This window comes from Cibotium barometz, chromosome 2, assembly GCF_041138505.1.
Source record: "Cibotium barometz isolate CiBa-2024 chromosome 2, ASM4113850v1, whole genome shotgun sequence".
Classification (NCBI taxonomy): domain Eukaryota; kingdom Viridiplantae; phylum Streptophyta; class Polypodiopsida; order Cyatheales; family Cibotiaceae; genus Cibotium; species Cibotium barometz.
In genome coordinates, this window is record NC_141047.1 from 25,843,734 (window position 1) to 25,866,588 (window position 22,855).

At 40.5% G+C, this 22,855-nt stretch overlaps 1 long non-coding RNA gene across 1 annotated transcript; it reads left to right on the forward strand.

The window, feature by feature from the left end:
• Positions 1 to 1,602: 1,602 nt before the first annotated feature.
• LOC147640862 (uncharacterized) lies at positions 1,603 to 2,387 on the forward strand. Its single transcript, XR_015268512.1, has 2 exons — positions 1,603 to 1,907; positions 2,211 to 2,387. It is a non-coding gene; the product is annotated as an uncharacterized LOC147640862 (long non-coding RNA).
• Positions 2,388 to 22,855: the final 20,468 nt, after the last annotated feature.

Consider the following 22,855-nt stretch of genomic DNA (forward strand, 5'->3'; position numbering starts at 1 on the left):
CATATAACCAAGGGTTGGAAATAAAGGGTGGGTAAGGATTGTTGTTTAATGAAGCGTTCTTCCTTTCATGTTTTATTCCTTAAAATATCCAAAAACAAGCAACATTGCAAAAATTGATAGAACTTGTGAGGTCCTCCCATTCTTTCTTATTGACAATACCATATTTAACCTCTGTGCCTTGTTTTTTTGGCTTACCTTGAGAAGGCCTCAATGTTTGTGGATGGGATTTTAGCTTATAAGAAAAAGATAAAAAAGCTTTTGTTTGATCGGTTGTTTGGAGGGTGGATCATCATTCTTTCATATAAAGTAGGGAGAAATGAGGATTGTTCTTGGATTTGGTGTGAGGTTTTCATCTTTGTTTCTAAGAGTAGAAAAAGACTAATTTCTATCTATTTGGAAACAAATAGTATAAGAATAAAATGGCACAAGAGAATGATATATCTCTTTTCAATCAAGCTTATTATTAAATGTGGAAACTTTAAAATCTTGAAAAGCCTATTTCATTTAAAACCATGCAAAAGTTGTCAACACAAAGGGGTATCTCTTTTGTTCTAATGCTAGCCATTTTTTTTGAAATACATAAGATAAAGGAAAATCTAAATTAATATGTTAGCTAAAACCTCACAATGCTTTTTCCTATGCACAATAGTTTTTCTTTGGAAGATATGTACTAAAGTTATACTATTGTTAATCCAATTCTAGGATTAACAAGAGCTACCGCCATTATCTTACATCAAGGAGTCACGGTAAATACACCAAAGGGTCATACATTCATCATATGAAGCAATAGTGTCCAAAGCTACAACTTGGATGGGCGCCCGTAATGGTGTGACGGAGTATTTATGGCAATTCCCACTTCAAGAGCATGTGGTAGCAAGATAGGATGAAGTCCTAAGTGATGTACTTCATGGATATATTATGAGAGTAGTAATTGTAATAGCATTAGGCCTCATATAGGCCTAAAGTGCCTAGTCAGCCATAGTTTAAGTGAGTGTGAACACTGATGGCCATGTATATAAGTGAATTTCTCTCATAATACAACATCTATCGCCTTGTTGGTACCCCTCACCATGCTTTTTTCTATCGCCTTGTTGGTACCCCTCACCATCAGAGTTGCCGCTCTGTCTCTGTCTCTCTCTCTCGCTTGCTGCTGTCGCGCTCTCGAGCCGTAGCTCTCTATCATCGCGCTCTTGTTGTTGTGCCCTCCACGACTCCTTCCTATCTTTCTTGCTTTCCTCGTGTGGGCTATGCCTTGCCCACGACCTCTTCTTCCTCTTTGTCTCGGTTTCCCCCTGCCAGGCATGCGAACCATTTCCCTGTTAAAAAAATCTTGGGACCCTATATTGAGCCCTCTTCCCATGCAACCCCAACCTTTCCCGCGCTATATTGGATAGCTTTTGGGGAGAAAGCTATCCAAGTTGGTCTCTCTCCCGCGCACGCATAAACAATATAACACACACACACACGCGCGCGCAGATTTATTTTTGCATTTGCATTTGGAGTCTAGAGGAGTTAAATAAGGGCTTTCTCTGTCCGGGCGGCCGTTGTGAACAGGCCCTAAAACGCAAGCTAAGGGCTATATAGAAGCCCAAGCGCTGCACAGAAGAGAACTTACTGAGTTTTACTGTATTGAGTTTTGTCTCAGCAGGACGAAGATGGGAGGAGGCAACGATGGATACGCGTACAAGGGTTCGGGCACGAACGCGCAGGGCAACCACTACTGCGCCCGCGACCATGGGCCTTCCGCGCCCAACCAGAACGCCTACCACTACTCCAACCAGAACGGCTCCTACTACTACTCCAACCCCAACGGCTCCACCTACTACAACAGCGGCAAGGGCTACGCCGCTTACAACCCACCTTCTTCATCATCCGCCCCCACCAAGAAGTGATTGCAGCTGCCTAAGGTGAGCCCTCCCTCCTCCCCTGTTTTTGTGTCCTTGCAGGACATGGCCTTCCTTTTTGCTGCATTGCCTGTTGCGTTCATGTCTACCTACTTTTTGACATGCTCGGTTCTCTCTCCTCTCGCGTTCACGAATTCCCACCCTTTGTATGAGGATATGGGTAGTCATGGGGCTTACCCCGTTTTTGGCCCCCCAACATCTATGTCGGTTGGTTCTAATGAGAAATGTTTCATGATTGTTGGATGGCTGTCATTTGCCCAACAAGTTGGGTAGGTTCTAACCGGTTGAGAAAGTGGATGGCTGCAGGTGAGAAGATGATGATTAGTGGGAGTCTTCTGAAGTTTTTGATACAGCTTGCTGATAGATCAGAAATGTAGCTTGGTCTTGGTTATAGGGATTGCTTCTTATGTGACAAAGTATGTATGGGTACATTGTAGTTGGCACTGACATTATCTCCTCAATGCAATGCTATGTCTTTGGTAATGCGACATGGTTCAGTGGTCACAATAGGTTTTGCAGTGCCCTATTTGTCTGATGCATTCTTATTGTAGTTCATCTTTCTTCAAGTGCCATGCGTTACTTGTCCTTTGCTTATGCGGACAGGCTGTGTGGGTTGCTAGCAAGACAACTGTGTGTGTGTGTGTGTGTGGTATGTGTGTGGCTTACTGGTCTCTTTTATCATCTTATATCCAGAATACTGGTGCAATCAGGATATTGTCCCTACGCGCATGATTTATTTTTGCAAATTGAGGTGGTAATGTTATGGGATATGCGAGGTCTCCAGCCACAAAAGCATGCATGGCATAAGCATTCAATCTCGGGTGCATAAACATTAAGTCTTCATCAGTAGATGGGAGAAAAGGCAGACGGGTGATACAAGTGAAAGTTTTATTAATGTTATGTGAAATGCCATGATAGCTGGTCACTGCCGAAATTTTTAACAGGCCGTGCATTTCTTATTAAAAATCAAGGTGAAAGGGAAAGGTGAAGCATTTGAACACCTTCAAGACGGATGTGGGGGCCTTTGAATGATGCAAAAACGCAGATGGGTGCCTTTACATGATGCAGATGGGTGCCTTTACTTGCTGCTGATGCTTTACTGGAGTGGTACAAGCCAAGCACTGATGACAGCTTGTGAGAAGCTTTGCTTGAGGACTTCTGAATGTTGTGAAGGGTCCTCAGGAATAGGGGCCGATGAAGGTGGATGTTACCTCCTCTCATAAAATGCAAGTGCCTTTCTCCTATTGTATCTTGGATAGTTTGCTTGGAAGTGCATTGCTAGAAGTGTATGTCAAATGTGGTGCATTACAAGGTAAGTAATACTTGGATACATTTCTTGAGTCTCTGTTGCTAGATGTTTATGGCAAATGTGGTGCACTACAAAGGCACAAGTGAGCAAGGCATAGAGACGGACAAAGTACATGATGCTGAGATCCCAAGAATGGGGTTTCTAGGAAGAGCCATGCAATTGTATTATGCCAAAATGCCAAATGTGATGCACTTGGAAAGGAAAAAGTGTGACCTCATTGTGCATTGGAGGATGAAGACTTTCCTCCTAGTCCAATGGAATTGGTGCTGTATTCGAATGAAGTGCAATTGCTAAGCCTTAGGAAGTGTTTGATGACATTCTCATTCAAAATGTTGTTTCTTGCAATGCGCGAGTCACGTGATTTGACCAGTAGCATGTGCATGCACTCTTAGTGTTTGGAAATGAAGCAAATATAGACACAAAAATACTCAACTTGGTAAGCCATTTTCAAATGGGGGTGGGACAAAATTACCTATTCTCACATATTACCTTGTTTTTAAATCTTGAATGTCACCAAATTTCTCTTCTCAAATTTGATTTTGAACTTAGTAATCTGTCAATTTTACTAGAACGTATTTTGAGTATCAGCTTAATGATAGTTATTGTAATCGATTTATCAAACAAAGGGGAGAATCAAAATTTGCTTTACAGAATTTTGGCGACAACAAGTGCATGCACTTGAATGTTTTGAAATGAAGCAGCACAAGGGTCTGTCCATCCTTAGCTCTCATTCAAAAAGCTGGTGGTAGCATATAAGCAGCCAAAAAGGACATAGAAATACATGTTGAGGTAATGAGACAAGGGATGTTAAGAACGGTGTTGTGCTTGGCGATAGGTTTGCCAAATTACATGTGTTAAACTTACAATTACTTGTTTTTGCATTTCTAAAACATGTAGCAGCAGAGGATCACCTAAACATGGTAGAGACACATGTTTGCACACTAGCTACTAGTGTGACTTCTATTTCCTGTGCTTACTTCAAGCCATTCCCATCAAGTACATGTTGAGAGCTCATGGGTGCATGAGCATTGGTGGTGGTGTCGGCTCATTGAACAATGAGCGAGAGGGTTTTCATAATGGTAGTCCATTATCAGAACATGGGCCGGAAGATGGTCAGTCAATACCCTAATTAATAGTGAACAAAGTGGAGAGAGTTTTCATTATGGTCCATGTAATGCATGCTTACTACAAAACCTTGCAAATGCATGTCTTCATGGAGAGGTAAATCTCGTTGATTTGGATGCAGATGTAGAGGATGGCCAAGACCCAGATGAGTAAGTATTGAAGGAGTCTGAGGCAAGGTTGCTATAATTTTTCACATCAACATCATGCAGGGTATGTTGGCATCCTAAACCTCTTTATATACCAAGGCCGCATCCAAGGGCTTGATTCTTAACAACTCTACCTACATAAGTGCCTCTGCTCTTAAACTGTGTAACATTTTCCTTGTTAACCTCCTTGAGTAGTGTGTGCCCACACTCTACCTCCTTCAATAGTTTGTGGTATGGATATATCATAGCCTCTTGGGAGGAACCATAGCATTTATAACACGTTTGAAGCAAGTAAAAGGATTTGACATAAAGAATACATGGAATCTCTAGAAAACAACGTTTGCTTGATTATTGAGAGAGAGAGAGAGGGAGAGAGGGAGAGAGAGAGAGATGGAGACGGAGGAAACTGGTGCTTATATTCAACCGAGCAAGAATGATAACAAGCTACAGACATGTGGAGGCACATATAACAAGAATGTGGTATTCATGATAACAAGCTACTAACAGGTGGGAGGCACATATAACAAGAATGTGGTATTCATGATAACAAACTACTGACAGGCGGGAGGCACCCGTAAAACTAGTGAGTAAAATGAGTAATGTGTATGTGTGTGTGTGTGTGTGTGTGTGAGAGAGAGAGAGAGAGAGAGAGAGAGAGAGAGAGAGAGAGAGAGAGAGAGGAAACGAACATGCTTGAATTATTACATAAATTTCTTGATACAAATGCATTTGGTATAGCAATATTTTTGGATCCAAGTGAATTAATCAATCACCAATTGGTGCTTAATCGATGGGCAAGCATCTAATCTAGTTCTCCTCCTGCTGCATTCCCCTCTACGACTCATTACATTCCCTTGGACAGGCACCTAATCTGGTCCTCCTCTCCCCCCTTTCCTCTCCTCTCTCTTCTCTTTTCCTCTCACACTTGACCAATCTAGATTTGAGAAATCCTCTAGCATTGTTTGGTTAACTAAAGTTGCAAATTCGATGCCCGTGCACTTGCACATCTACCTGCCAAGAACGTGAGGTGTTCCCCAGCTATGATGGTTGTGACAACACAAAATGCACTTGCCATGCCCACGGGATACAGATCACCATGAGATGGAGATCACGAAACACACGAGGACTAATGGGTAGTGGACCCCATACGCCACTCGTTATAGGGTATACAACTCCAGGGCTACGAATGCACATAAACTTTCTGACCCCACTCCTTATAGGGTGTGCAACTCTAGGGCTATGAATGCACATATACTTGAAGATTCGGTGCTTGTGCACTTGCACATCTACCTGCCCAAGAACCTGAGGTCTCCCCCCAACTATGTGGTTGTGACACCAAAAACTGCACTTGCCACACCCATGGGATATAGATCGCCATGAGATGGAGATCACCAAACACACTAGGACTAATGGGTAGTGGACCCCATATGCCACTCCTTATAGGGTATGCAACTCCATGGCTACGAATGCACATACTCTTGTTGACCCCACTTGGACTTGCATCGAGACCCCTTGCTTCTTAGCCAAGTCACTGGTGCTTCATGCCTCATAGGTCGCACACCCGAAGGCAGGCTTGTCATTTGAAATGACTCAAATGGAAAGGGTGTTAGGAAGAGAGACTATAGCACACCTACCCATGCTTGCAACCACACCAAGTCTAGCTACTTTAGTAGTAGAGACCCTTAAAGGCTCAACCAAACAAAGCAATGCAAAATGCTAAGCTTGTGAGATTATACAATAGCACAAGTGACCTCGTGCACCACATTGAGTGCTTTGTGCAAGTTTGTGCATTGAAAGAGACAAGCGATGTCATTAGAATCAATGATCTTAGCCTAACCCTTGAAGGAAAGGCGGGTCAGTGGTTTAGACAAGTATCCATACTAGAAAAAGCTAGCTTCACTTGGCTCAAAGCGGCATTTGTCAAGGCACACACTAAGATTGGCCCTAAGTGGAGCCCTTAGATGCATCTCTAAAAAGCAAATCAAGAAGAAGGAGAATCTACTCGTGAGTATATCATGAGACTAATGCACCTAAACTCTCGTTTGCAAGCCAGTACGTAAGTTTAGCAATGCTAATATTTTGAATAGGTTGCTCGTTGGCCTTAGAAACCCTAAAGTGAACAAAGGACTAATGTTGCACCAAGACAAGATGTGGGAGTCTGGAAATGGAAAAGTTTCTTTTCTTTGAAGATAACCTAGAGGTTGCTCAACCCCTTCTAGATTCCACCATTCTGAATAGCTCAGTCCCATGCACCTCCACAGCTGGCAACCAAACCATCATGAAAACCCTAGCACCCAAACTGCTCACATGGAATGACCTAAACACACATGATTTAGTTGAACTTGTAGCTCCGAAGACCTATGAGCATATGAGCAACTCACACACACCACACAAATTCAAGAAAGGAGATGGGAGGGAGGGAGGGATCTTGCAATGTTTTTAATAACATTCATCAATAAACAATTCGCTTTTGATCAGCCCCACAACCCCACCTTTATTCACATTCCTTCTAGCCTTCTCCTTAGCTTTCCTTACACTCATTTTCCCTTTCACCTTTCTCCAACTTCCCTCTCCTGCAAAATCCCCATCATTCCCCACAATCCCTTTTCATTTATCCTGTACGTGGAATGTTAAGGGGATCAAGGGAAAAAAAGAAGAGCGTTTCTTTTTAGGGTTTAGTCAAGGAATGGGGTTTGTCTATATTGGCTATTCAGGAACATAATTTTTGTGGGCCCAAAATTTTGAGAAAGGATAGGTTTAAGGATTGGGCTGTAATGTATGGGGGTGTGAATGGAGGGTTTAGTGGAGTCATGACCATTGTTAAAAGCTATTTAAATCCTAAGATCATAGCTAATCATCCTAATGGGAGAATTTTGGTTGTGGAAATGGTTTTGGAAGGGGAGAGGATTTGTATAATTAATACCTATGGGGCTCATAATCATAAGGTGAGGAGTGGGACGTGGGAATGGGGCTCATAATCATAAGGTGAGGAGTGGGATGTGGGAATGGGGCGCTCATAATCATAAGGTGAGGAGTGGGATGTGGGAATGGATAGCTAATTTAAATTTTCAGGGTCACTATATATTTATGGGGGACTTCAATACGGTTGAGAAACAGAGGGATAGATGTGGGGGGAGCACTGTATTGATGGAACAAGAGAAGATGAAGTGGGAAGGGCTGAGAGGGAGATTAGGCCTAAGGATGGATGGGAGATGGGTGATTGGGGCTCAGATCTTGGGCACACCTATTTTAGATTGCAATACTTTGGGTCATCATCCAGATTAGATAGGGTTTTCTTTAGCCAACAAGCTGTGTGGGTTCCTCATACTCTCAGAATGTTTGTGGATTCTAGTACTGCATTGTCTTATCACATGCCCCTCAAATGGGGATGGCATATAATGGGTTTGGAAGAAGCTGAGCCAAATAAGTTTCCTACTAGGAAACTAAGGGTAAACAACTTGCTTCTAAAGGATGACCTATTTGTCAGTCAGACTTGTTAGTCAGACTGAAGAGGCAATAGAGATACTTAAAAGGAGAGGTAACATGCAAGGATCTTGGAGGACTTTTCCCAATGAAATGCAAGGTATAATTAGGGGGGTTGGGAAACTGAGAGCTAAGGAAAGAAGATAGGAAAGAAAGAGATGGGGTGATCTATTAGAATCTTTGCAGAAAAAGAGGCGGGTTGGGAAACTAACTGTTGAAGAGAGAACTTGGTATTTCAAGTGTCAAGCTGGGTTAAAGAGTGAAGATGAGAAATGCAGCATGACGGAGGAAATTAGATATAAATGAAAAATTTTCAACAACAAAAGGAAGCCAGATGGGTACTTGTTTAAGCTGCTTAGGAGGTTGAAGGGTAAGGAGGTGATAGGTAGGGTCGCGGATGAAAATGGATAGGAAATGAAAGGGACGAGGTTAATAGCCAAGAAAGGGACGAGGTTAATAGCCAAGAAATGGTGGGTGGAGCATTTGGGGTCAACCCTTAGCCTTAAGGAAGACTACTCAATTAGAAGGTTCCAAGCTGAGACCAAACTACTAGAGCAAGTTAACAGGAGATTGGACCCTACTAGGGCTAAATGGCTGGAAAGAGATATCGAGCTAGAGGAATGCTGAGATGCCCTTCTAAAGTTGGGGAGAGAGAAATCTCTTGGATGGGATGGACTATCTGTGGAGTTCTTAATTTGCTTTTTGGCCTTCTTTAAAGAAATTTGTATGGAGAATGTGTAGAAATGCCTTTAAAACAAGTAATTTGGATAAGGACTTAAAGGAAGGGTTGGTGAACCTTATGTCTAAATAGAATGAATTTAATCATTGGAGGCCTATTACATTGTTGACTATTATATACAAAATCTTGGCTAAAATCATTGCTATTAAAATTACCCCTATCCTTTAGGAGATCATATTTGAGAAACAGCATGGATTTATAAAAGGAAGGTCTATATATCACAATACTTATGTTGCTATGCTAGGGAGAGATGTGGCCCTGAGGACTAAGCAAAAATGCATTCTCTTGCAGCTAGGACTTGGAGAAGGCCTATGATAGGGTTCATTGGTCATTTGTGGCTACAGTGATGGAAAAAATGGGGTTTGTTTTCAGAATGGCTTCTTGTATATACACCCATACCTTGGGAGGAAACTCCAAATTATTGTTGAATGGGAGGGTGGTGGGGGGTTTGAGGTAAACAGGTCAATTAGACAGGCCTGTCCTCTTGCTCCTTTATTATTTGCTATAGCTTCTCATCTCCTAATTGTGGCTTTAGAACATGCCTTTGCTTGAGGGGTGGGTAACCAGGCTAAAGTTGAGCAATGGAGAATAATTGGTCATTCAATGCCTTAAAGATGATTCTTTACTTTTTTGGGAGCTGATAATGACAATGCTAGATTGGCCTTAAGCATTATACAAAAGTTTACTGATGCCTCTAGCTCAAAATGAAATATTCACAAGTCTAAATTAATCAGCCTCTTTGAGGAAAATGATTTTGACTGAGAAATATTGGGGTTTGAGGAGGTGAAGAGGGGTCAAATTGTTAGATACTTAGAGGTCCCTTTTGGGGTTAAGGTGACCAACAAACAGTTAACAGACTGGGCACTGGACAGATTCTTTTTGAAACTACAAAACCTTGCAAATTCATGTCTTCATGGAGAGGTAAATCTCGCTGATTTGGATACAGATGTAGAGGATGGCTAAGACCCAGATGAGTAAGTATTAAAGGAGTATGAGACAAGGTTTCTATCACTTCTCACGTCAACATCATGCAGGGTATGTTGGCATCCTAAACCTCTTTGTACCAAGGCCTCATCAAGGGGCTTCATTCTCAACAACTCTGCCTACATAAGTGCCTCTACTCTTAAATTTTGTAACATTTTCCTTGTTAACCTCCTTGAGTGGTGTGTGGTAAAATTTTCCACACTCTACCTCCTTCAATAGTTTGTGGTATGGATGTATCATAGCCTCTTGGGAGGAACCATAGCATTTATAACATGTTTGAAGCAAGTAAAAGGCTTTGACATAAAGAATACATGGAATCTCTAGAAAACAACGTTTACTTGATTATTTAGAGAGAGAGAGAGAGAGAGAGAGAGAGAGAGAGAGAGAGAGAGAGAGAGAGAGAGAGAGAGAGAGAGAGAGAGAGAGAGAGAGAGGGGTGACGAGCATGCTTGATTTATTACATAAAGTTCTTAATACAAATTTATTTGGTGGAGTAGTATTTTTGGATCCAAGTGAATTAATCAATCACCCATGAGTGCTTAATCAATGGACAGGCACCTAATCCGGTTCTCCTCATGCAACATTCCCCTTTGTGACTCATTACATTCCCTTGGGCAGGCACCTAATCTGGTCCCCCTCTCTCCCCTTTCCTCTCCTTTCTCTTCACTTTTCCTCTCACACTTGACCAATCTAGACTTGAGCCATCCGCTAGTATTGTTTGGTTAACTAGAGTTGCAGATTTGATCCCCGTGCACTAACACATCTACCTTCCAAGAACATGAGGTGTCCCCCAGCTATGATGGTTGTGACACCAAAAACTGCACTTGCCATGCCCACGAGATATAGATCACCTTGAGATGGAGATTACGTAACACACTAGGACTAAGGGGTAGTGTACCCCATATGCCACTCCTTATAGGGTATAAAACTCCAAGGCTACGAATTCACATAAAATTTTTGACCCCACTCCTTATAGCGTATGCAACTCTAGGGCTACGAATGCACATACACTTGTAGATTCGGTGCCCATGCACTTGCACATCTACCTGCCGCCAAGAACCTGAGGTCTGTCCTAGCTATGATGGTTGTGACAACAAAAACTGCACTTGCTATGCCCACGGCTTGTCATTTGAAATGATTCAAATTGAAAGGGTGTTAGGAAGAGAGTCTATAGCACAGCTACCCATGCTTGCAACCACACCAAGTCTAGCTACTTTAGTAGTGGAGACCCTTAAGGCTCAACCAAACAAAGCAATGCAAATTACTAAGCTTGTGAGAAATACACTAGCACAAGTGACCTGCTCCACCACATTGAGTGCTTTGTGCAAGTTTGAACATTGAGAGAGACAAGTGGTGTTATTAGAATCAATGATCTTAGCCTAACCCTTGACGGAAAGGCGGGTCAATGGTTTAGACAAGTATCCATACTAGAAAAAGCTAGCTTCACCTGGCTCAAAGCGGCATTTGTCAAGGCACACACTAAGATTGGCCCTAAGTGGAGGCCTAAGATGCATCTCTACAAAGAAAGACAAGAAGAAGGAGACTCTACTCGTGGGTATATCATGAGACTAATGCACCTAAACCCTCATTGGCAAGCCAATACGTAAGTTTAGCGATGCTAATATTTTGAATAGATTTCTCATGGGCCTTAGAAACCCTACTGTAGAAAGGACTAATGTTGCACCAAGACAAGACGTGGAAGTCTAGAAATGGAAAATTTTCTCTTCTTTGAAGATAACCTAGAGGTTGCTCAACCCCTCCTAGATTCCACCATTCTGAATAGCTCATTCCCGTGCACCTCCACAGCTGGCAACCAAACCATCAAGAAAACCCTAGCACCCAAACTGATCACATGGAATGACCTAAACACACATGATGTAGCTGAGCTTTTAACTTTGAAGAATGAGCATATGAGAAACACACACACACACACACACATGTAGGAAAGGAGATGGGAGGGATGGAGGGATTTTGTAATGTTTTTAATAGCATTCATTAGTAAACAATTAGCTTTTGCCTCTAGTACGACATTGCAGTAGCTATATTTTGGAAGGAGATACAATTTATATGCATGCTTGGTGTGATCTGTGTGTGTGTGCACATGAGAGAGAGAGAGAGAGAGAGAGAGAGAGAGAGAGAGAGAGAGAGAGAGAGAGAGAGAGAGAGAGAGAGAGAGAGAGAGAGAGAGAGAGAGTCACATGTGCTGAAAGAAGTGAATTTGATGAGAGTATTGATGAGCGCATAAACATGAGAAGTGAGAGCTATGGTGGGTGGAAGATGGAAAAATAGTATCAACACTAATGAAGATAATCAAGATATGAATCAAGTCTAGTCACATACTCACAATTTGCATTATGGAAAAATAGTATCAACACTAATGAAGATAATCAAGATATGAATCGTCTAGTCACATACTCACAATTTGCATTATGAGAATTTTTGAGAAATATGGTGCCATGGAGCACAAGGAAAGTATGAAGTGAGTGTAAGAAGGCACATCACCAAGTGGGAATTATCCCACATGCAAGAGAAAAGCTAAGTTGTACTCTCCTTATATAAAAGGAGGACATTTCAAGTAATGGATTACAAGTACAACATATCAAGTCTTTTTATAAGTACAAGTTTCTATCTTGTAACCTAACCGAACTTGAGTCTAAACTTAATTAGCACACACTCACAATGAGTCTCCTTCATTTCTATCCACCTTGGATTATCTCAATGTCATTAGATCATATTAGTTAAGATGTGTAGTTAGGAGAGCTTGATCCATAGTTTCAACATGGTATTAGAGCTTAGGTCTAGCTATTCTAATCTACTTAAGTTCATTAGCATTTGATTAAGCTTAAGTTTAAGAGAGTACTTTAGAGAGTTTTCCAAATTAGGGTTCCAGTCCTTTTTCATCATAGCTCCCCTCCTGCCTTTTCGAAATTAGAGAAAGAGTTCCCCATCTACACATTCTCAAGCTTTAGCACTAACTTGGTGTAGCTTCAAGCCATATCATAGTGGACTCTCTTTAGACATTAGGGAGGTAGAAAGAGAGAGAGATAAGGAGACAGTTGAGGAGGATTTTTTGTTCAGTGTACCATTCGGTGCATCAACTTTCTCTCCCACCTGATGTAGCAGACAACGCCATCAAGTGGGTGCAAGCAACGTGCGCAAAAGAAAATTGTGAGCATTCATACCTCTGTAGCACGTAGAAAGAGTAGATCCGAGAGACAAGTGGACAGTAGTAGATCCGAGAGACAAGTTGACAATAGAGCATTTAAACAAGGAGTAGGAAACTTCCATCGCGAGACTCGGATAGCCTGTTAATCACCTAGTAGGTAGTGCAACATAATATAGCTTGTTAATCGCCTAGTAGGCAGCGCAACATAATATAGCATACAAAGGAAGGGGAAGAAACGTTGACAGGCACCACAGAGAAGAAGTAGCTCATGCACAGCAGAATTGATGAGCGAAGAGAGTAGCTGATGCACTGTGAGTAGTATTGCCCAACAACCACATAGTAGCCCTGTATCATCACTAGTAGTCATGTAGCATGCAAGAAGGAAGAAGGCAGGCATGGTGATGATAGAGAGAGCTCACTGTGCAGCTCACGCAAGTAGTCGAAGGAAAGACCTCCTCATCAGAAGATGCAGCAACACAATAGCAGTCGGCATCAGAGAAGAAGTCGTAAACCACATAAAATTTTAGAGATAAGATTTAGTTTTATCTCTGGTGTAAAGGATCCCTCCTTAAGAGTCTATTCACATGCATTTAAGCCATCGTTGAACATAGATTTTGTACATGCACCAACATGGACATCATCGGCATCATGTGGATCACAATCTTTGACATCGATATCATCATCAACATGTGTGCTGGCTCAAACATCACCAATGCAATCTTCATCAATAAAAAAATGTTCTCATAAAAAGTGTAACTATTGTAAAAGTGGCCAATATGAGCACACAAGAGGAACTCTGAAACTGAAGAGAAAAGTCTTTGTAAAAACACTGCAACCAAATAAGTATGCGAGTGTGCATAAGTTTTTTAAAAAAAGGGAGCATCAAGTAAACATCAACAAAGCAAAAAAGAAGCTACTACCCATCTCTTAAACAAAAGCTTTTTTTTTAAAAGAATCCTACTTCCTACAAAAAGTGTAAAGCTACCTTTTACATCTTGAAAAGGAGGCCTCCTTCCCAAGAGCAGCCATGGGGACCCAAGGAGTCCCCTTTGGTTGGATACAATCCCCTTCTAAGGACGGGACACTTGAGTAAGATACAACCCACTATGGCTACATCTACTCAAATGTCCCCTCCCAAGGAGGGGACATTTGAGTAAGAAGCAACCCACTATGGCTACATCTACGGGTAGATTGTGTATATCTAAGAAGGTTATTAGCTGATCTTAGTGAGTCCACTAGAATTCTCATTGACAATTAGAGTGCTATGACAATGGAACAAATCATGCAAAACGTGAGTCCACTTGACCAGGTTCTCTCAAATTTTTTGGTTTCAAACCGTAGGATTTTGAGTCACAAGTATACTCTAATTTGATTTGGAATCCTCCCTTATTTGAAATAATAATGCTAGTCATCCAAAATGTGACTAGGATTGGGTACATAATTCTCGACCAAGCTAAGGTGAAATAAATCATGTACCTCAAGATGGGATAGTAAAAGTAACTAATAAGCATGCTTCTTTAACTTTTTAGTGATCATACGGTCCAAAGTATTTAGCATCGAGCTTCTTGTATTTCCCCAAAGACATAGAGCTTTTGAACAGCCCTCACTCATCACTCATCATACGGTCCAAAGTTTATGCCTAGGTCTTAGCCCCTCACCATGAAACAAATTGCTCTTCCATAACCGAGAAAATAGCCCACACATTCACAAGAACAAAGGCACACAAAAAATATCCTCTTCCTCACCATCCTCACTTTCTCCTTCTTCTTCCATTGATAGAAGAACAAGAAACACAAAGAAATGAGAGCAAGAGGTGTGCCAACCAAGAGAGAGAAGAAGAAGAAGAAGAAGCATGCATATACAGGAGTTGTGCATAACTTCCTTAACCAACTCCCCTCTTTTCCTTTTCTTAATATTAAAAATTGAGTACACATTTGGCATAAGGTCTAAAGACCTTTCATTTTTGCAACTAAACAAACTAAAAAGTATCCTCAAACTTCCAAAAGGAGAACTCACACACACATTAAGGTCATGGCATTAAATTGTGCATACCTGCTAATATTTCCCATGCCTTTTACAAATGGATTTTACATTGCAAAGGACATAAAATAAGATGGTTTAATAGCCAAAATGCTAAAATTTTATCCATGTAGACCATAAAATTATGCCAATAATGTAGAAATTTGGAGGCTGAAATTCCTCTATATATATATACTCCACTTAAATGCGAAAGTCCTTGTGAGCACTTTGAAAAAGAACCTTTGCCTTGGAATTAGCACCTCATGTTGATGAAGAAACCACATCTCTCTATCACTTCTCTTCACTTCTCTCCTCAAACACCACACTTCTCGCACTCTTCACTTCAACTCTATCTCATCTTCAATACCAACACTCCTCAAAAACTTTTGCTACTTTCACTTTGAAAGAGCAAGGTAAAGAACTCCTCCAAATACCAACAAGATTACCACAATCTTTAACAATCTATATAATGTGTCACTAACCATGAAGCTCATCTTACCATGGATTTGAACCATGGTAAAAATCCCCACAAAAAATTAGAACTTTGAAGCATGCCTCATAATAAACATGGAAATGAAGTTCTTCCCCCCCATATATGTGTATTCCCAAATTTAGAAAGGAGAAAGAGGTTTCATTGAAAGAAAAATAAAGATAATGTATTGGTAATAAGGTTCTTATGTGATGAGTGGGTTGAGTTTTCTTGGACAAGAGAGCATGTAAAAGAAAGCAAGGCCTGCATATGTGCAAGAAAGGATGAAGTTTAACATTTTAGAGACCGACAACTTAGAAAAGACATTCACACCACAAGTTTCTTTTAAACTTTAGTTAAGGTTTAATTTTAAACCTTATCTCCTACTCTGAAAGTTGTTCTCTACAAATGGGCCTGTAAAATGCACACTGGCAGCGCTCACAACCACGACAATGACCTGCAAGATAATGATGTTGCTAGCGCACAATGCCCATGACTTCTTCTTCTTCTTCTTTTGCTTGGAAGAAACTTATTTGCTCTATGTGTGGCCTTTTCCTATGTCTGATTTGGAAGTCCACGAAGAATAATAAGACGTTGATGGTGATGCCAAAGACGTTGTTGTTCCCGTTATGAAACATGCAAATTTCTCTACATTGGAATCACCAAGAGCCAAAGATGTGAAATGAAAGATCCTTGCCCCCTCCGCGCAACAAATTCGGGGGTGCTAGTAGCAGAAGTAGCACTGCGCAGGGCAGAGTCTCTCACTCGGGGCCTCGCCCACGGATATCCGCACAAGAGACTTATCCCTCGGTTTTTCCAAAACTAAACCCGGAGAAAAACTTCCCTCACCCAGAAAGCACGGGCGATTCCTCCAGGAAAATCTATACTAACGTAGTTTAGAGTCTTAACTAACCAAACTGATGTGAACGAACCCGTAAGTCACATGGTCAGATCAAGGAAGAGACTTGTACTTGGATCATGGAGACCAATGCTTTTTTCCTCATCAAGAGGCATAGCCATTGATTTGTTTCCATAGAACAAGTACTATCCGAGATTTACTTCAACTATCATAACTTAACAGAATTGAGTCTTATTTTGGGGATCTATCAGTCCAGCCTAACCCCATCCAATCCCATGGGTTAGCCAACCGCCCACCCACCAACCACTGTAGTGATAGAATCCATTTAGAAATTCGGTTATGTTTTGCCTCGGGTACATATCATCACATCACATCCACATATCATCACATCACATCACATCTATTTACATCACTTCACATCCATTCACATCTACCCAAGTCCACACCACATCACATCTCATCTATCCACATCATATCTCATCCATTCATATCTAACCAGACGCACATCACATCACATCCATTCACATCTCATTACATCACATTCACATCTCATCACATCTCACCACATCCACTCGCATCTCATCACATCCATCACACCCACTCACATCCCACATTCATTCACATCTCGTCACATCCATCCTCATCTTATCACATCTCGTCACATCCATCCTCATCTTATCACATCTCGTTCACATCCATCCACATCACATCTCATTCATTCCATCCACATATATCCATATCACACCACATCCATTCACAGCTCATCACATTCAACCACATCCATTTGTTCATTTACATTCATATATATCCACATCCATTCATTCATTCACATGCATATCTATCACATCACATCTCATTCTCATCCATTTACATCACATCACATTCTTTCACATATCATCACATCTCATTCTCATCCATTTACATCACATCACATCCTTTCACATATTATCACATCTTATTCACATCTCATCACATTCACATCCACATCCATTTACATCACATCACATCTCATCCAGATCTCATCACATCCACTCACATCTTATCACATCGCATTCCCATCTTATCACATCGCATTCACATCTTATTCACATCGCATTCACATCTTATTCACATCGCATTCACATTTAGTACTATTTTCTACTTTCGATACCGATGGGACTTTTCTAAGTTTCTGCCAATTGCTTGGCCTAGTTAAAGGTACTTTTTCTCGATGGATATTTTCATATTCTTTCTCAAATTTCTCAAGTGAAATATATTCAATATTCTTCTTTTGAGTAAAAGATTCATGGGATTTACAAAAATCAATTCTACCCATATTTTCTATAGTAAAATTAATAATGCTCAAAATTTCACTTTTGATAAATACTCATAATTTGAATTATGCCAAAAAATTTCTCTTTTTCGATTTAATTACTTGGATCTCAAATATCATGGGAATTCCTCTTTTTGTATAAAAATAAATTTACCGAAAAATTCCTCTTTTACCATTTAATTACTTGGATCTCAAATATCATGGGAATTCCTCTTTTTATATGAAAATAAATTTACCAAAATTTACTCTTTTCTCATAATGAATTAATTATGCATAATTTAAAAAAATTATTTCTCATGAATATGATGAAAATCATTCTTTTTGCATAGAATGTCTAATCCTAGAATATGGTAGGAAGTCCTCTTTTAGCATTATGTATAAAAATAAGATATGTATTATTTTCTAAAAAATTTGCCATAGCTTCACTGCTATTACTGATAATTCTCAATTTTTTCCTAAAGAATAAAAGCTTGTAATGAAAATATGATAGTAGTTCCTCTTTTATGCTTAAAATCAAACTATGAATTTAAATCATAATTTTAACCATAAAATTAAATATAACTATGATTATCCCACTAGATTAAGCTAATTCCATTATTTCTCTTTTCCCAAATTGATTTTCTCATTTAGAATCAATCAAAGTAGTTTTTAACTACTTATAAATAATCTAAAAGAATTAACCATAATTTTGTTAACACAAAATCATAAAAATATAATTTTCTTAATCTCTAGTTTATCAAGCCTAGAGTTTAGCTTTGAATTAAGAGACTATCATTGAGAAGCATCCTTTTTCAAGGGATTTAGCCATAAAGATGGCTATTCTTTTAGAGAGAGAAATTTACTTAAAGAAAGCATAACAAGCATAAAGATTAACTTTCTCTTAATTAAGCATTAAGACTTTAAGGGAAAGCTTGATTTGAATTAAAACAATCATTTTGAAAGCTTCTCGAGCTTGAGAGGGATTGAAAGATCCATGTCCCCACCGCGCAACGAATTCAGGGATGCTATCAGCGAAAGTAGCACTTCTTGCACGGGGCAGGGTCCCTCACTTGGGGCCTCGCCCACGGATATCCGGACAAGAGACTAATCCCTCGGTTCTTCCAAAACCGAACTCGGAAAAACTTCCCTCACCCGAAAAGCACGGGCGATTCCTCCAGGATAATTTTACTCTAACGTAGTCAAAAGCCTTAACTAACTGAACTGATCTGACCGAACCCGTAAGTCAAAAGCCTTAACTAACTGAACTGATCTGACCGAACCCGTAAGTCCCATAGTCAGATCAAGGAAAAGATTGCACTTGGATCATAGAGACAAATGCTTTTTTCCTTATTGAGAGGCACAGCCGTTGATTCTTTTCCATAGAACAATTTTTATCCGGGATTTACTTCATCTATCGTACCATAACAGAATTGAGTCTCATTTTAAGGACCCATCAGTCTAGCCTAACCCCATCCAGTTCTGTGGGTTAGCCAACTGCCCAACCACTGTAGTGATGGGATCCATTTAAAAGAATTTGGTTAGGTTTTGTCCTGGGTACCAGGGAAAAGAGTTCCCAAGTCCCCTAGCCGGATATTCATGCAAACTTCAAACTAGTCACACCACTTACACACCCAATATGAAATTCCCTTTTTCATAGAATCAGCTGTCTTTAAAACAATCATTTAATGAAACCATAGTGTCACTAATCATAATCCTCCAAAATATCCGGTTGAATCCTAATTTCTAATTTTTTCTTCATCGGTGTACCTATGGCATCATTGGCCAGAACGCTCACCACCTGTCCACTCAGGGGCCTTTTCGATAGTTCCTAGCTCATAGTAACCGGAAATATTTTCACTTATAAAAATCAAAATAGAATCTCCGTTGAAGATCAGCAAGATCAACCAACAGATCCATATAAAAGATCCATGGACTCATCTGTTGAGGACTAGCAAGGTCAATCAACCAGATCCAAGCCTGAATTCAGAAAACAACTCTTAGTCCTTGTTCCAATATCTTCCCCGACGCACGTGTGAGAATTTCAGTGACCCAAAGCCCAAGCACCGTATGGTCAGCACCCTCTAGGATCCTTCACAGGTCACCTAGCGCATCACTCATAGGCTGCTTCCTTGGTCCCTCATCCACCATACCGGAAGCTCACCATTCAAATCGAACCAAGGCTAGTCAAGACCTTAGCCGACCTTGCTACGCAAGACGTCCTCCATTGACTCTCCGTCAGTTGTTGCAACTTTATCAGATTAGGTCTCCACATGACCTCATTCACAAGACGGTCAAAATGCTTCCCCAGTATTCTTGACATAAAACAGTCATTTAAAAACGTCATAAATACAGTTTCTATAACGAACTCCCGTCTTTCCATATTGTTCCACATCAATCCTCATTTATTTCATATGTATTCCCATTCTCATCACATCATTTTCCATCTCATCACATCATTTTCCATCCCATCACATCTTTTCTCATTTATCCGCATCAGATCTCATCCACTCACATCTACCCATATCCACATCTCATCACATCATATTTGTTCACATCACACATCACATCTATCTCAAGCTCTCATGAAAAAAGTTTTGAAGCCATTCCTCTACAAATCAGTTTTGGTCTTCTTTGATGACATACTTATGTATAGCAAGTCAAGGGAAGAGCACTTGATGCATGTGTTGGTCTTCTTTGATGACATACTTATGTATTGCAAGTCAAGGGAAGAGCACTTGTGGAGCAAGTGTTGGAGGTATTGAGGGAGCACAAGTTGTTTGCCAAGCAAAGCAAGTGCACCTTTATGTCACAAGAAGTGGAATACTAGGGTCACATTGTGAGCAATGATGGTAATAAGATGGATCCCAAGAAGGTACAATGTGTGAAAGAGTGGCCTACACCATCTAACACTACTCAATTGAGGAGATTTTTGGGATTATCATCCTTCTATCTGAGGTTTATACGCCATTATGCTCACATGGCAGCCCCAGTTACCGATAGGCTTAAGAAGGAAGTAGTTTTTTGGGATGTCGTGGCCGATAAGAGCTTTCAAGAGCTCAAGCAAGCACTCATTTCATCTCCAATATTGGTTTGCCCTGATTTTTCTAAGCCTTTCACTATACGGGCTGATTCAGAAATTATAGCAAGGGTATGTGATGTGAATATCCACATTTTGAGGTACGTAATGAATTGCTTTGGTACAAAGTCCAAAGGTCTATTTGGTTCCTCAGCTGAAAATCCTACAAGAGATGCACTCTTCACCAATGGTGGCAGGTTATTTGGGAGTGTTCAAGACTTATGATAAGACACACAAGAATTTCTTTTGGAAAGGACTTTGGAAGAACGTGTATGACTATGTGCAAGTGTTTGCCTTGCCAACAAAACAAGGATCCAAATCAATTTCCAGGTGGATTGTTGCAACCATTGCCTATTCCGCAAGGAAAGTGGACCCACATAGCCATGGATTTCATCACCGAGCTGCCTACTACTAAGCAAGGGTGGAATAGCATCTATGTGGTACTGTATAGACTAACAAAGGCGACTCATTTCATACCCACAAAGGTGCAATATACAGCTTCTATGGTGGCTCAACAATTTATGGAGCATGTGTTTAGGTTGCATGGAATGCCAAAGCAAGTGGTGAGAAATAGGGATGTCAAGTTCATGAGCCATTTTTGGTGGAAGAGTGTCTTTGATTCCATGGGGACTACACTCACTCCAAGTATAGCCTATCGTCCACAAATGGATGGCCAAACCGAGAGGGTGAACAAGTGGCTTGAAATCTATTTGAGACACTATTGTTATGACACCCAATCTTCATGGGATAAATGGCTGCACTTAGCTGAATTTTGCCATAACAATACCTATCACATGAGTATTGGTATGTCTCCATTTGAAGCCATGTATGGGTATAAGGTGCATGTGCCTTCCATTGCATTCAATGAGAAAAAGGTGAATCCTCAAGCCAAAGAGGAGATTGAGAAGATGTGTGCAATATTGCAAAGGTGCAAGGATAACATGGCTAAGGCACAAAACCAAATAAAGCAATATGCCGATGAATCGAGGAAGCATGTAGAGTTCAACGAAGAGGATTATGTATTCCTAAGAATCCCTAAGTCAAGGTATGCTTCGTTGAAGGGAGACACCAATACAAAGCTTGCTCATCGCTTTCATGGATCATACAAGGTGTTGAGAAGGATTGGTGAAGTAGCCTATCAATTGTTGTTACCTTCTACCACAAGGATCCACAATGTGTTTCATGTGTCACATTTGAAGAAGTATATGGGTTCATCAATTGGAAGTAATTGATGAATTTCCTCCAATGGATGAAGAGGGAATTATTTAATATAGGGCGGAGAAGGTGATTGGAATGAGGGAAAGACACCTTCGTATAATGAAGTACCTTGTGAAGTGGAGAGGCTTGCCTAATGAAGAAGCTTCTTGGCAGTCCGAAGGCTTCATGAAAGACTATCCGGAGCTTCTACAAGCAATGAATCAAAGTGGATGAAGTGTACAACTGTTTGGTATTTTTGGACACCTATTTGCATGGATTTGGATGATGATATGAAGGATGTCATTGCTGTAAATTTACTGTATGGACAGCCATGGTCATTGGTATACTTCACTACTCATTAATCAAGTTTAACAAGACTCTGTGGGCTTATGGATATCGTAGAGGGCAGTCCATATGTATATCAAATAAGCGGGCATCTCTATGTGGAGTTTTCTTATGTAAGGCATTTTTGGAATTGCAACAAATGTACTTACACATTCATCAGGGAAGTCAAGAAGAATTCATACAGCCCATACATTACTCCATACATGGTTTCGAGGATGAAACCTTTGGGTGGGGATGGTTTGTAATGAAAGGGGCTTGAGTTTATACATAAGGAGAGGCTCATGGGAATGGTTATGGCCGGGCAAGTATGAGGCCTAATATTAATGAGTGTGAAACGGTGGACAAGTATATAAGTGAATATTGTATTAGGGTCTTAACTCACTTTTGACTAATGAAATCTACTTCTTGGAGCTCCATGCTTCTATGGCTATGGTGGTACTCCCTTGAGTGCATGTGGTACTCCAGCATGAGTGCATGTGGTTCTCCATTATGAGTGCAATCTTTCTCTCTTTCTCTCACCACCATCATTATGAAAGGGGCTTGAGTTTGTACATAAGGAGAGGTTCATAGGCATGGTTATAGGTGGGTAAGTATGAGGCCCAATATTAATGAGTGTGAAACGGTGGGCAAGTATATAAATGAATATTCTATTAGGGTCTTAACTCACTTTTGACTAATGAAATCGTACTTTTTGGAGCTCCATGCTTCTATGGCTATGGTGGTACTCCCTTGAGTGCACGTGG